Below are 16,210 nucleotides of genomic sequence, written 5' to 3'. Positions count from 1 at the left end.
TTATAATTGTATACTTGAATAGGTTCAAGATATATTTCTCATAAATCATTTCATGAAAAGGAGTTGACTTTTTTTAAATTAAATTAAATGTAATAAGAACAATATATTGATATGTGATTTAGTATTTAAAAAAAAATATATTATAAATTATAATGTTGAATAATATTAGAAAAAAAGAAAGAATAACTTTTAATAATAGGACATTAAATTATTCACAATATTTATACATATTTTATAGATTTTTAAATAAAAATCTAAAATGTAATATAATATACCGATTTACTTACTGATGTACTGATAAAAATCATATCTTTAATTTAATATTGCTGTGCAATGTTGCTGTTGTTATAGTTTCCGTTATTACCACATTTTTATTTTTAATATTTATTTCACGGAACCAGATGAAAAATGTGTAAATCAAAATTGCTTTCTCGAACGAAAAGAAATGGGGTTTTATGTTTGGTTACAATACTAATTATGTCTACACATTGAATGAGTGCGTATTTCGGTCGAATTTCACTGCCACAATTTTTCACCGATCGCCATTCATTCCTAGGGGTATAAACCGTATATATATATATATATATATATATATATATATACTGTTAGTATAGACTCAAAAGTAGAGAAAAATACCCAAGTTTAATGCTGGACTGAAACTTTTGACAAGGAAAAAATTCAAACACTAACTAAAATTAAAACCACTCAGACATTTTCCACGAGTTATCGTTAACCAAATACGTAATTTTTTGGTCAGTCGAAAACGTCCTAGGCCTTTGAGTATATTTATCGAACTCTGTCATCGATTATTAATTCGTATCGAAAACGTGCAGCGTATGTTACACCGATACGACATGGACGTGTATCGGCACTAACAATCGCGGACGATTCTTGAAGAAACGATTTAACGACGAGCTTTGACTCGACGACGTGTTGATGGACGAAAATGAAAAAAAGGAAATAAAGAAGTTGCGAAATGAACTGAGAAGTTCCGGTCAGCAATAAAATAAATAAAATAAAAAAATGACTCGAAAACCCGGTTGTAACGCAAAATAAACTGCATCGAAAACAGTCTCCAGCTAGCGTGTGTAATATTTCGCGGCTGCGTGTACATTGTGTACACGTATTCGCACGATGTGTTGAATATTAGTCGCCGTAATCGATATTTGCCGTTGTACGAATTTTTGTCGGTTCTTCGACGGCGCAACGACCGATTTCACATAATATAATAACATTTTATCATATTATACGCGATAGATATTATTATTATTATTGTTTAATAAAGTTATAATATTAAAACGGCGGCGGCTGGGCGACGACGACGACGACGACGTGTACACAAACAATATCATTGTACACACACGTCATGGGAATAAAATCACTGTTCTCGCCGCGGTTTTCGTTTCGCCGGCGGTGTAAGTTTTAATTAAATCGGGTCGCGCGGCTCGGCGGACCTTCCAGTCGTTTAATCGCCGTGCGAATCCCCCCCCCCCGGGGCATGCGCGCGCTTGTATTATAGTGTCGTAGTACTACTATAGTTATCTAGCAATACCGACGACGACGGCGGCGACAAAGACGCGCACCGGGGGGGGGAGAGGGAGGGTCGCTGCATACAGAGTAAAGAGAGGATTTCGTGGACCGAATGAGCGTTATCATCCGTACGGTCGCCGCGGATACACCCTGTATGATACGCGGCGGAACCCCGCAGATCCCGCGCGACAGGATTTTATTGTGTTGCGCAATTTCCTCTGCCGGCCGGGCGGCGCGTAGTCGTGTACGTATATATATATATATACGATATCAATTTATTATTACATATTTACATATATTATAATATTATAATGTGTATCTGTGTACGAAAACAGGTATACCGAGAATACAACATAACGAGATCCGCCGTACGCGTCAACACCGAAAACGTTTTTCGTTTGGAGACAAACCGACCGAAAAAATTTCGGTTAATAACATGACGGTTTTATTCGGAACCGAGAACGCGCGTAATAGGAATTGGACGCAGTCGTGACGGTTAGAACTACTACAGCTGTTTGTTTATTATTTATTTGTAAACCGACGCTAACGATATTAATATGTACCTACTCGGTAAATAATCACGATTTTATTCGGTGACATCTCTGCAAGTACTTAAAAATTATTTCCCCCGGTATCAGTGTTATTTAAAACTGTAATACGTTACACAGCGAAATGTGATTTTTATTAATTTTTAAGAAAATAGAAATCTTTACAAAATAATATTTTTTAAATTTTCATTAATTTATATAAAATACTAACCGAGTCCATTTTTAATCAGTGTCAATAATAATTGCGCTGTACAAGTTGTACAACTTTTGGAAAATACTGTTTTTCGGAAGACTAATTTTTGACAGTAGTAAATATAAAACATTGACCTTCGGTTATTATCATTTGCAGAAAGTACATGTATTTGGGGTGGTATCTATTATTACCTAAGTTTTATGTGATATAAATATAAAAATCAATTGAACTTATATGTTTTCAATAATATTTTATTTTATATTAAAAACAAACAGCAATAATTAAATAACTATAAATCTATTTTTATATAATAAGCGATAATATTTTATTTCCGTGGCTTGAAATCAGTCAGCAGATTACAATAACAACTTATGTTCATTCATTTAATAATAACACAGTAGTGAACAGTCGTGTTTAGGTACTCGTAATATAATTACACCAGCCACGAGCCGATGACACACGACGTATTTTGTTTCGGAAGGTAAGTAGATTATACATACCTAATACATTTTTTTCTTCGAGTATAAACATTACGTAACGTTTTGTTTCGCGTGGAATTTTCTTGTTCGTGTTATTTTTCATTTTCATACACGCACGGTAGTGGTGCATCAATAAGCTCGTCATCGATATACAAAACGAAAGTCGAAACAATAAATTGTTATGTGGTAAGTACTAAGTGGTATACACTTATATACGTGTGTGGTATATACAATATAATATATTAGTCGCCGAATTGGTTATTTTACGCGAAAATAATAGATGCGACGGCCTGACGGCGTGTATATCATTTGAGTGGAACGCGGTTATGAAATATTCTACTGGCAGTGCAGTAACGTATAGACGACCATCTCGATGATGACAACCATCACGCCCCAGGGAAATATTTTTGAGTTGATACATCATATACAATACATACTTTTATACTTATATATTATTATAAAAAGACACATCGATACTGGCCGCCTAAGGATAATAATGTAATAGATAGGATTTTAGTGAAAAATATACAAATCTAAAACGAAAACTATATAATATAAACGATGGGTGACGATTTATTATGAATTTATGAACAAATCGAATAACACAATACGCATCAGTTCATTGTAGTTACGTCAATATTATTACATTGCATGAGGGAAAAACGTTTTTTCGGCCACTTAAATTAGTTTTCTTAAAAAAAAAAAAAACGTTGTTCGAATTCTAATAACAATCTTAAAAATGGCGTACCGAATATAATACAATATAAAATAAAATAAATAAAATTGAGTTTTTCGGGTGGTGAAAGATTGGGCTGGGAATCTGTAAAAATTTAATTACCATTTCACCATTGCATAATTCACCATAAATAAAAGAACAAAATATATTTCTATGAATAAACCAGATATAATCATTAGATTAATATATTATTATTTATGTCTTTAAATAAATATGTTTTGAAATACATTTTTGGGTATGTGAATTGTGAATGATATACTCGTAAATTACATTTTTATTACATAAAACTTGTGTTTTTTTGTTTAAAAAAAAAAACCGACCAGACATGACTGCACGACACTAGTTGGGCACTTGTCTCAATTAGCTCTTTTACATACGTAAACGACTGCAGTATATCTATTATGTTTTATATTATATTGTTTGAAATTTTGAAAACATCGTTTAACAATCGCATTTAAAACACAATTTCAAGCGGAGCTAAATTTATAAGTGTTTATGACATAATATCTTATACTCGAAATACTTATATGTATAAATTATGTATAATATATAAATGTTACTGAAGTTTTTAAAACAACATTAATTGGTGGCATTAAATTGAGTTACCTATACTTCACTAAAAATAAAAATAAATTAAATGGTGCATAATATTTTTCAACTGCAAACTGCACATACGATTTAATATAATAAAAATATATTTTAGAGGAATAAAAACACAACTAGAAAATAAAACGGTTTGGCGCACGTGATTTTCGTTTCAATATGAAAATAAATAAGATAACGGATATTGTATTTAATCGCGGGCGCCGGTATTTATTATTATTGTTATTTTATCTTTAGCGCGAAAATTCGCGAAGGATTTTCTTTACTTTTTTATTTTACGATCTCGACCACGTTTTCTCCCAATCGTCGCGGCAGCGGTATATTATAGTCGAAACTTGAAAAACGTTTTTCGAACAACCTATACACGGGAAAAGACATCCCTCCACCGTAGTCACGGATACATTATACATATATAGTAACATCGGAAAAGAGAGGTAGACAACAAAAAGTTTTTTGTCCTATTCAGTGAGCTTAGCAGCGGTGACGGTGAAAACTTTCGCACAATAACGCCTAATTAAACACACCGCTCATGTAAGTGTGTGTGTGTGTGTGTGCGTGTGTAATGTGTTAAGGGCTCTTCGGATGCGATATGGCCACCCCGGTTCACCGACAATATACGATGAGCTATAGCAAACACTTTTTCTCAGCCTCGTTCCAAAACGACACCCATACATACACACACGAAATTCATTTACACGACTATATAATATAATGTATTATACTGCATGGTAATATAACTCTGCAGTCGATTATACATGACACGTTATTCGTTTAAATAAATAATATAAAACGTTTTGTCGGATGTTCGGTATAAAAAAAAAAATACATTAATGATTTACATGCAGAAATCGAAACTTACGTAGAAATTGTACACATTGTATACGCTTTAAAAAGTTTACAAGTTCGGACTAAGAATCAAGTTCGTAAAGATAAATTATAATATATGTAGGGCAATGATGATTTACCGTCGAATCACTCATTATCATATAACTCATCTATTAACGTTTTCCAAAATATTTTTCTTACATAATTTTCAGATAAAATAAAACATCATTGTTTTTTAAAAAAATATATAGTTTTTAACATTTTTCATTGTTATTATTTTTAAGTTTTTACTTTTTTAAATTAGAACATATGTTTTTAATTTAATTTTCTAAATATATTTCTAAGTATATATTATATTTTAAAATTTGGACGAATAAATTTGATTTATAACAATTTAAAGTTAAAGTTAGCGAAGTGAAGTGTTACGGACATATCTTTCAAAATGTTGGTCTAATACTCCAAACACCTAAACTTAAACTAATTATAGCTCGTAAACTACTCCCCTGAATTTCGATGTTTATGAATCGGAATACTCCGAAAAATATTCTGCTTCAGAATATGAATTTAAAAATATATGTTATAATTCAAAAAAGTAAAAACATGAATAATAATAAAGATAATAAAAATTAAAAAAATATAATTTAATAAAAATAAAACATAAAATATCTATTAGTATTGTTTTAATTTTTTTTATTTACTTTTTCTAAAACATTGATAAAACGTGATAAACTTGAATTTATATTTTTTGCTCAATTCTGTGGTAATCTGTTCATAATTGGCAATAAGAACCAAACGATTAATTTATATTACACATATTAAACTGACTGTTATTAAGGAATTCAACTATGAAGTTCGGTATAGCCTTTTAGCTTGACACCGTATATGCTTTTCAGACCATCTGTCTCGGATTAATCACCTTGGTCTCCCGGCTGGCACATACAACAAACGAAACATTACTAAATGACCTCAGTGTTTCAATACTAAACGGAAAACTTGTATATTGTATGTATTATTATACCTATGAAAAATAACTTACTGAATATTCTAAATCTACGAGTACATGCAATTTTTTGTCGGTGCGTATTTTAAAGAAAACAAATCCTAGGATATCCGCCCAGGAAATTGAAAAGGAAATAGCGTTGCCGCCTTTTAAAACCCGCATTGAATGGAGGATTCTTATGGGTTTTTTCTTTTAAATTAGAATTTTAATTAAAAAATTGGCCTATAAATGTACTATGTCATTGTATCAACGTACACTAATACGTAGACTAATAAACTCAATAACGATTTTCCACATGTATGTGTAATTTATATGGGTTGAGCTTATACTTACAAAAATTAGTAGTTTAAGTACCTCACTCGAGAATATGTGTTAGGTAATTTTCAAGATTAAATGAAATTAACTATATAGAACTCATTTTGTGTGAAATAATGCTAATAAGATAAGGTAAATAAATATTAAGATGATAAAAATTTAATTTGCATTAAGTTTTAATTATTTTCTATTTACATATTAAATAATAAATTCCTAATAACCTTTGTCATTAATTAAAATTGCAAACTATACAATAGTTCTATATCGTGTGATTTATTTACAGTATTGAACATTTTTTTTTTTTATACAAAATATTATTTATTATTCTTTTTATTTAATTTTAGGATTTATAAATATATTTTAATAATACAATTTTGTTTATAAATGAGAACATGGTGCATGCGTAAGCATGTGTTTTCCATTCGTATATAGTTGAAATATGTCATATGATATACCGCATCTTCAATCGTATGAACATGCTTTCTAGTATTATTCAGAAACGACACACTACTATCACTCCTATACTTACAAATTACATTACACTTATAACAGTGAAACACGGTGTATTTATAATTATCCAAGACCACAACTCATATGTCAAGTAGGTACGCAAAATACTACCGGGATATACTTTGGATGTTCTCAGTGTGAAAATACAATGACCGAATTATCAACAATCCAAGCGAAGTAAACTCAAAGAAAAATATCGAATGGTGAACATACATACATATAATATATTAATATAATAGAGTTAAAATTCATTTTCAGGAAAATTAAAAAACAGAGTAATTGGATCTGAAGTTACTTACTATTCTACTTAAACGTTTTATTTCAACATACAATTATAAAATAAATATGGTTATTTTTTTAAAACATCAAAATAAAAAATAATTAATAAAAATGTTATAATTATAAATTAAACTATATAAAAATTAGAATATAATTCAAAGGATAGTAAATAATTCACATGATTGTATAATGAATACTTAAGTATAATAATATTAGTGGTGTGTAATAATTAGGTACCTATTCTTATCGGTATAATGAAGTTTAAAATTATATGAGTATATTAATATTAAGTAGCTAATGAAGAATAAATTGTTAGTATAACGTGTCACAAAATAACTGTTTTTTTTTTAAATTATGAACATGTAAACATTAAAAAGAATACATACGAAGTATAAATAAATATTTTATTTTTATATTTTAAGAATTTAAAATAATTATATTTAAACGTATTAATTACATTAATTTTGTATAATATTTACAAGAGTAATTCCTTATTAGGAAGTAATAAGTATAGTGAAAATTATTATTTTAAAACTTATTTTTTTTTTTTTAAAGTTTGTGACTGTGACAATTATATCAATCTTAATAAAATGTATAAAAAGTGGTTGACAGATTATTCTACAGAAAAAATAAAATTGTAAGTGGATTTAACGAAGAAAAATCAGTTGACTGAGACGTGGTTGGCTTATAGAATTCGTGGATCTAATGTAGCTACATAAATGCTAATATTCACAGAAAGAAATAAGGGAAAAAAATTAACCAACAATTTAAATAAAAGATTTAATTTAAAAGATACTGGTATAATAATATTATCTTCTACGTATGCATTGTGGTGATATTAAATCATTTAAAAAATAAAATAAAAATAATACATATTATATTATAGACTTAATTTAATATAGTTACATAATATAATTTATTTAAACGTATTGTACTGTTATCATTTTGATATTTTTATTTCTCATATGATTTAAAATGCGTAGTTGTATGGATAACTAAAACACTATAATATAATATTATACTTTGTGATAATTAAAATACGGTCATAACAGTATTCTTCCGGTCACAAAGAACACAAGACAAAATACTTTACTTAATACATAGTATACACGAGTTCAGCCTTGTGTATTCTCAATTTTGTCACTTGGAATAATATTACTTAGCATCCGAATGAAATGCGGGAGGCAACAAATGTCGTGAAACGTGCGGTGTGGTCGTTTTTCACCGGGATTCAAGTAGTCCACTCGCCAATACGGTTGTACACATATCGTGTACATATTGCTCTCGACAATAGGCTCTTGACCATCAAGACTCGTGTGACACATTGAACACGGAAGAGGAAAAAAAATATAAACATATACGTAGGTATTTCGAGTACCCGCCACGGACCGACCGGCAGACCAAAAATAATAATATTAATATTGTAATAGGGTAAATTATACTTGCTATATTTTACTACTGTGAGACGTAACGCATACCTTGACATAAACTATAATATTTTATACCCATAGTTATATATCAACAAATTAAATTCGACAATATTTTTGAATCGCTTACAAACAATATGGCTGGATATGGCTTTTGACAATAACATATGACGATTTTCATGCTTGCGTAATTTAAATATAGTATCAAAATATGTAAATGTGCAACTCAAATTTAAAATAATATTCTCTCGATTGTTTTTTATTTGTACTTAATGAAAAGGAAAAATAATATTAGAATTACTAAAACGCAGCTATGTTCTTCTGGGATTCGTATTAAGTCTAAAAGGTATTTGAATTATTTGGAATACGGAAATAGACTTCAAATTAAGAAATTATTTGACAACATATTATATAATATGTACTTAATATTACCATTACCTTTTTTTGTGTATTATAATAATGTAACTGTTTTAATTTTAAATTTTACATTTGATATGATGAGCAACAATATATATCCCAATCATAGTTATTATAGTAACTAGGGTAAGTTGAAATTCTCGTCGACACAATTAAAAATATTATTTTAATTGTTAACACTCATAATGCATATTATTATCTCAATACAAATATAGAACTGTTTTAAATAGATATGTTTTCTGGTTTTAAACGAAAGATTTTAAAACTCTTAGTTCGTGATCTTACTAGATATACGTTTTAGTTTATGATGAACGAAGCAATGAATGTATTGATTTTACAATTATGTATGTTTTTTTGTCTGTTATCACCATTTTGGCAGTAAAAATGCTTCAATTTACCACTTTGGCGATGATTTCTAGTAGAGAATTGGATCTTGTTGGTACATTGATGGGAAGTGGGCGAGGGTCAAAAGTAAAAATGTTCTACTAAACCAGTTTTCGACAAATTTAATTAATCTTGATATTATTCAAAAACCAATAACCGTAGTAGCGCTTTAAGTTTTCACCAAGTGTTTATATTATCATATTTTTGTGCTATTTATAAATAATTACAACTTTTAGGTTTTTTTTTTTATAAATGTCAATGAACATATTTTTCTTTTAAAATTATTTGATATAGACATAATATGAAGTAAGAATTTGAACTAAATAACATATTTTAACGGTGAATAACGATGGTATTATTTTTTTTATAATTAAAAAAAAAGTATTCGTGGAAATTTAAGACTTTTATGTAAATTATGAATTTTATTATACATAATGATATTTAAAAAATATCTAGATATTTTTAAAGATATATTCAATTTATACAATAAACTTATTATTACTGTTTTACGGTAGGGTGATATTGAGTCAAAAATTAATAACAATAATATATATTATGGTATAAATTATATTTATTATTATTATCATAATAATTACATGTTAACAATATAATAAATGCAATGTTTTTGGAAAAAAATAAAGCATTTTACTGTAATATTTATAGTAAAATAAATTATTTTAATAGAAATATCAAAAAACATATCATAAAATATACTTAATGATATAGGCTGACAAACTGTCTCCGCTCAGAATCGTTTTTCGTATACAATGATATATCATTGAATTCAAATTTAATACATCCATCACAGTAACCCACTCGACACCTACTGTACAGTAGAGCAGTACTCAGTTGCCCATTTTTTTTTATTTGTAAATCATATAATCATTTTCAACATTTCGTGATGGTTTAGTAATTTTGACATTGTAATGTATGATATTGTGTTGTACACGTATTTTAGACTTTTGAAATTTTGAGTCTCTAGGATGGTTAAATTAATCACGATTTTTTTTTTGTTAATAAAAAAACAAAACATTTTGTATAGTTATTAACGAGTATTTCGTGGTCGAACTAGATTATATTATTCCTAAAACCGGGATAGTATTTAAAAATACAATTTTATTATAACATATTCCGGATAGGTATATTATTTATTAATTTAGAATACAAATTAAAACCAAAATTGAAATCTAAAAATGTTTGCTGGTGTTTTACAGTATTATAAATAGTGTACAAAAGAGAAGTAAATCGATAAGTTAGATTATCGTTACCTAATTAAAAATGTTAATATACGTTAAAACATCAAAACAACGTCGCTATAATAATATATTAAAACGCCTTTTATGAGGTTGGCTTATTTTGAAGAAACAATATAACACGTTTTCCCCTTCCGTTCACAAATAGAACTATATGCATTACAATTATTATTGTTGTCTTAAAACTCCTGAACTTAGACAAAAGCTATTAAGATGCATGCACGTGAAATCTTGTTCAATAAAGTTTTTGTTTCACGTGTACGTGCAACGTGCTGGATATTTGGTTATACGTACTATAACGCGGTTACGACATCAAAAGCCAATCAAAATTAATTTAGTTCGTACATATTATATTCCCACGTGACATGTGATAAGGTTGTAATAATTTAGGTACGGTGGTTGTAATTATATCGACTGAAATATATTTTTCAATATATAGGTGCACAATATTAGTACGTCCGTTATTTGTTGTAGGTACTACGTGATATGAGGAAATATAATAATACATAATGTTATTATTTAAGAATAGCTTAGCATTTATATAATATTATATAATATGTCGTGGACATATATAAAAACTATTGATTTTGGAATGAAAAATGTATGTTGTTGACATGTAACTTGTATTAATGTCAAATTTCGAAATATATAACTAACTCAATATTTTACTCAATACAATATGTCGTTTCCTTCTCAAGGTGATTTTAAATTTTGATTAATTATGGTAATATTATTCGTTGTTTATGTCAATGACCGAAATGCATTCAAATTTTTTTCGGATTCTAAAAACCACGATTAGTTTAATCAAGAACACACTATTAGTTTAAACCAAACTGATATAATATCCACATTTTAAATGTAATTTCAGTAGACACACACATTTATTATTTTTCTTTTAAGGCAAATTTTGTTTTTACATTGCGAAGTATAATAGAAATGTAATATCTTTATTTTGAACAAAATTCACAATCTATTTTTAAGGGTGTCAGTAAAATACGCCATGTTAAATTTAGAAAACTGATATTTTTATACGAACATACTCATCGTAATTACTATTACCTAATGGCTATCACGTGAAAACAAAAGTTGATGTTTTTGTATTGAATGTACTCTGTGTGTTGACTAAAGTTCATAAAAACAATATCGCTTTTGATATTTTGATTAGGGTTATAATGTAAGACGACAATAGTCATTATTTTATGACATGGTCAATGCGTTATAGCGAGTCGTTAATCACGGTTTTGCTTCTCGTGCCACTGTCAGGCCTCTTGGCGTCTTCGTGTTTAAAAAAGACTGCGACACTGGAAAATGGCAATTTGTGATTGTCAACCGTATAACAATAATATATAAAAAAAAACCTCATTAAATACAGAACACTCAAGTCTACGCTACAGGGGCGTGGTGAATTCTAAGACAAAATATAATTACAATTAATTATTGTCTATTGTCTCCCATTTGTCTACTATGTATAAAGATATAACAATTAGGATTAATTGCTTTTCATTTAGATTTTATACATTTATATTATTTATTTAGTATAATATAAAAACGATGTAACAATTATTATGGATTAATAAAGCATTTAGTATAATATGTATAGGTGTATTACATGAATATATTCAATGTGTTTTAACCAAAATGCTTTGATAAAATATATTTCTGAAATTACATTTACCTAAAAAATTAAATAAATCAATAGAATATTCAAATTGATTTAATATTATTGATTATCTTGGATTAAATAAAAATAAATACGATTGTGTACTTCAAATATGTCAATAATTTATAAATTAAATTAATTACAACTGAAATAATTCGTTTTACGAAAACTTAATAATTACGATTTTTTAAACTTATTATTATTTTATTGAAAGTTATAATTTTATATTAATGACGACTATTTAAATAACAATAATGTACCTACTGAATATAAAGTTATTTTCCGTGTAATATATATTATGATTAAAATAATACTAGTCTAATAGTAAATACAAAGACCAATCAGACCCTTTAAGGTAATGTTGTCGAAATAATTGGATTTAAATATGATTTGGAATGAAATATCCTAACTACTGATAGCATCTATAAAGGTTTTTTTTTTTTTTTAAATATTTTTGATAATACATAGCTTAATATCTATATTATGCGATTGTGTATTGCGGTCGATATAATTTAAACCATACACAATTTAGTTGACAAATTGACGTGGTCGAAAGATTTATAATTTATATGTATTGGTTTTTCCTAGAATGTTGGATTTAATTCCACTGAAAAATATAGTTACAATATAACTTATAAACATATTATGTTTGTTTAGGGTTTACTGCTAGTCTCAGCGAAGAGCTTTGTTCAAAACATAGACCGAGCACGTATTTAATCGTTTTCTCTTGTGTTTAATATTTAGTGTATATTGAAACCATGTGAGTCTTCCTTCAAATAAGCTTCTCAAGTGGAAAGATTTTTATGTATGGGTTATAATGAATACACTCATGATGTTTGCATAATATAAGCAATTTTTTTTATAAAAATGAAATTAAGACATCTTTTACTATTGTTTTTTTGTTATATTTAATTCATCTACGAGTTATTCTAGACAGTTTTATAAAGTATTTATGTAATTTTAAGTAAATTGAAAGAGTTAAGTACGCTTAATAAGCGAAATTTCTAACTTAATTTAAAAATTATCATAATATTGAAAGGTTTTTTCTTGTAATTACAACATTATAATATTTCTACATTTTATGTTAATAGTTTTATAAATTACTTTACATAATTTGTTTTCTGCGTTACGTATGTTATATATTTTCGTTTATCATATGTTTTTTTTTTATAGTTTAATAAAATGTACAAAGCTATAAAATTATCAGAGATTATTAATATTATGTCTATAAAAACGTATAAAAGTTAGAAATTTATATTATCTTCATATTTAGTTTACTTTGGTTTGAAAATACATCGTTTGGCACTTTTTTTCAATAACATAGAGTGGCCTAAGTGGATTCATGAAAATAAGTGTATGAGCATTATTATCATGTCCTACTACTATTTTAGAAACATGTCATATTTATTTTATCATTAAAATACCTGTATAACGCAACTATTACAGTGATGTAGCTAAATTGCATATTCAACATGCCGCGTGACCATTATTATATTTATTTATGCCCATAAAAAAAGTAAAGATAACATAACAAATGTTAGTTTTAATGAGATATCCAAGTATAAATTAGCTTAATATTTCATTTAATTTTTTTTATTTATTTTTATTTAAAAATATTATCTTAAAGTTTTTTGGGTGATTGTTCTTTTAAAAGATTAAACGATTTTAATTATTGTAGTCCATACAAAACGATGGGCGGGATCATGTATACTACCAATATATGATTACTAACGCAGTAACGCCACTTGCATAATACGGTTGATGAGCTTTAAGACGTTTTTTTTTTTTTAACAGTGATTTTTGAATTTAATATGATTGGTAAATGTTAGGTTAGCTGGTAAATATCCTGGACGATTTAGTTTCGATCAATATTATAAAAAAGTAATCTGGCAGTAGTGGGAGTTGGTAATTTTTTTTTCATTAAATTTAGGTGATGATAAATTACGTTTAGATATGTTGAGTGTCTTGTTATTACGAGATATGACCGTTATTCTAATATTCCCAATCAATTGTTGAAAATAATATATCGATGAATATAGCAGATGGTATTGCATTGAAAAAAAAAAATTAATTTAATTTTACAAAATAATTGGATATTTACATTTTTGGGTACAGTTAGTTTTAGTCATTTTTTATTCACTGATTGGAATATAGCAGCTATTTTTTGGTTTAGATTTATTTGTCACATAGCTATTATTACATTCATTATGATATCACGTCTAAAAAAATTAGATACACTTTTTAAAAATATTATAATAAAATCATTATAGTTAATATGAAAATTGGTTAGCTAAGTCCAATTATCCAATTCATTACCTACACGTCTGTTTTAAATTGCTATGTTTATACATACTATGTATCATGTATGTATTATGAAGCAGTACTTTATATATTTCATATTATCTGATAAGTTAAAATATTGAACTTGTATAAAATAAAAAATAAAGTGCCTAAAAAGATAGTTTTATTTTACAATTTTTAGTAGATATTTTTAATGATGCCTTAGATTCAAAAATACTATTAATTATTTATGGTAAAATAATAATATTTAAAGTACTGGTTTACTTTAATTGTATTGTATTGATTTGATAGGTATTGTAAATAGAGATGTTTAAAATATAATATAAGCAGTAATAGTTGTATTTAAAAGACAATATTATTTTACCATTTTCAACAATTTATTAAATCATGGCCGTTAATAATTTCCTTATACGTAAAACGATTGTCTTATACATTAGGGTAATTCTAAAGGAAAACGATCTGTTTTATATAGAAAGGAGTGGCTTTTTAACGGCGACAGACCAAATGGTATAGAATTGCAAACGGATGCCAAGAAACCGTTCAGACAATGATAATGGATAAAACGGCTGAAAATTAAGTAGATTTAAACGGTCCTTATCACGCAAATAGATTAATATCATTACTTTTAAACGAAAGAAAACGAGGTAAAAAACATTGAATAGTTGGTAAAATAATATATTTTATTACTCGCGAAGTGAATAATATTAAAATATATATAAATATTTATATTGAGGTTACTTATACAGTATATACATATATAATATTTTTATTTAGAGAAGTTGTATAAGCAATACGTCATATTCATTTCGCCTTCTTTTATACCATAATACTTTCCTCTTATAAGCTGTAGGTTAACTGTAATAGTGGCTAAAAAACTGTTATTATATTACTATTACAACATTTATAAATTATAGTAAAATTGTTATAATTTTGTATTTTTAAACTTAAAATTAAAAATTGTGTAATAAAAGAAAAAACTAATACACGTGTAAAAATTAAATCACAACAAATAACTTTAAGATCATAAATTAATTATCGGTTATAGTGTAGAATCTAGAATTATAATTTCTGCGAGACAAACGAAAAATATTTTATTTGAAATCTGAAATATTTAAAATAATTGTTTTTATTTTGCTGCAGAGTTAAAGTAGATTAAAGGTAGTTATAGGTAATAATTCAATTTACTTAATGGATATTGATAATTTTTCGGTTATTTTTTTTCAGTTTGATTAAATTTTACTTTTTTTTTGGAGTAGTATTTTTCGGAGTTTATACAATAATACATTATTTAGTTCATAAATAGTCCATAAATATTGTGAATATTTTAAGTTGAAATAATGTTAAACGCACGAATAAAACATTAATTATACATAAATTATTATTATTTTATTAATTTCCATTTATAATATTTTAGTGCAATTTTACTGAAATGTTTATATAAGAATTGCGATGTTACTACAAAAATGCACCTAACCTTGTCTCTATTTTTTTAGTTTTAAACAGCAGAATATTATTTTTAAAAGTTTTCATTCATTAAGTCAATTAAAAAAATAATTATTGGCCATGATAGATTATCGGTTAAATATCATATTATGTTTATTATGTTTTATATGATGTTAGTTATTAAATTCCTATTAAAAATAGTTTTACCAAATATCCTGTACTTGAATATCATGAAATATTATTGTTTGATTAATTAACTAAAAGCTTAACAATTAAATTAAAAAATGGTTAAATATAAAATGAAAAT

The sequence above is a fragment of the Rhopalosiphum padi genome, chromosome 1, assembly GCF_020882245.1.
Source record: "Rhopalosiphum padi isolate XX-2018 chromosome 1, ASM2088224v1, whole genome shotgun sequence".
Classification (NCBI taxonomy): Eukaryota; Metazoa; Arthropoda; class Insecta; order Hemiptera; family Aphididae; genus Rhopalosiphum; species Rhopalosiphum padi.
Note: the sequence above shows the minus strand (reverse complement) of the source record.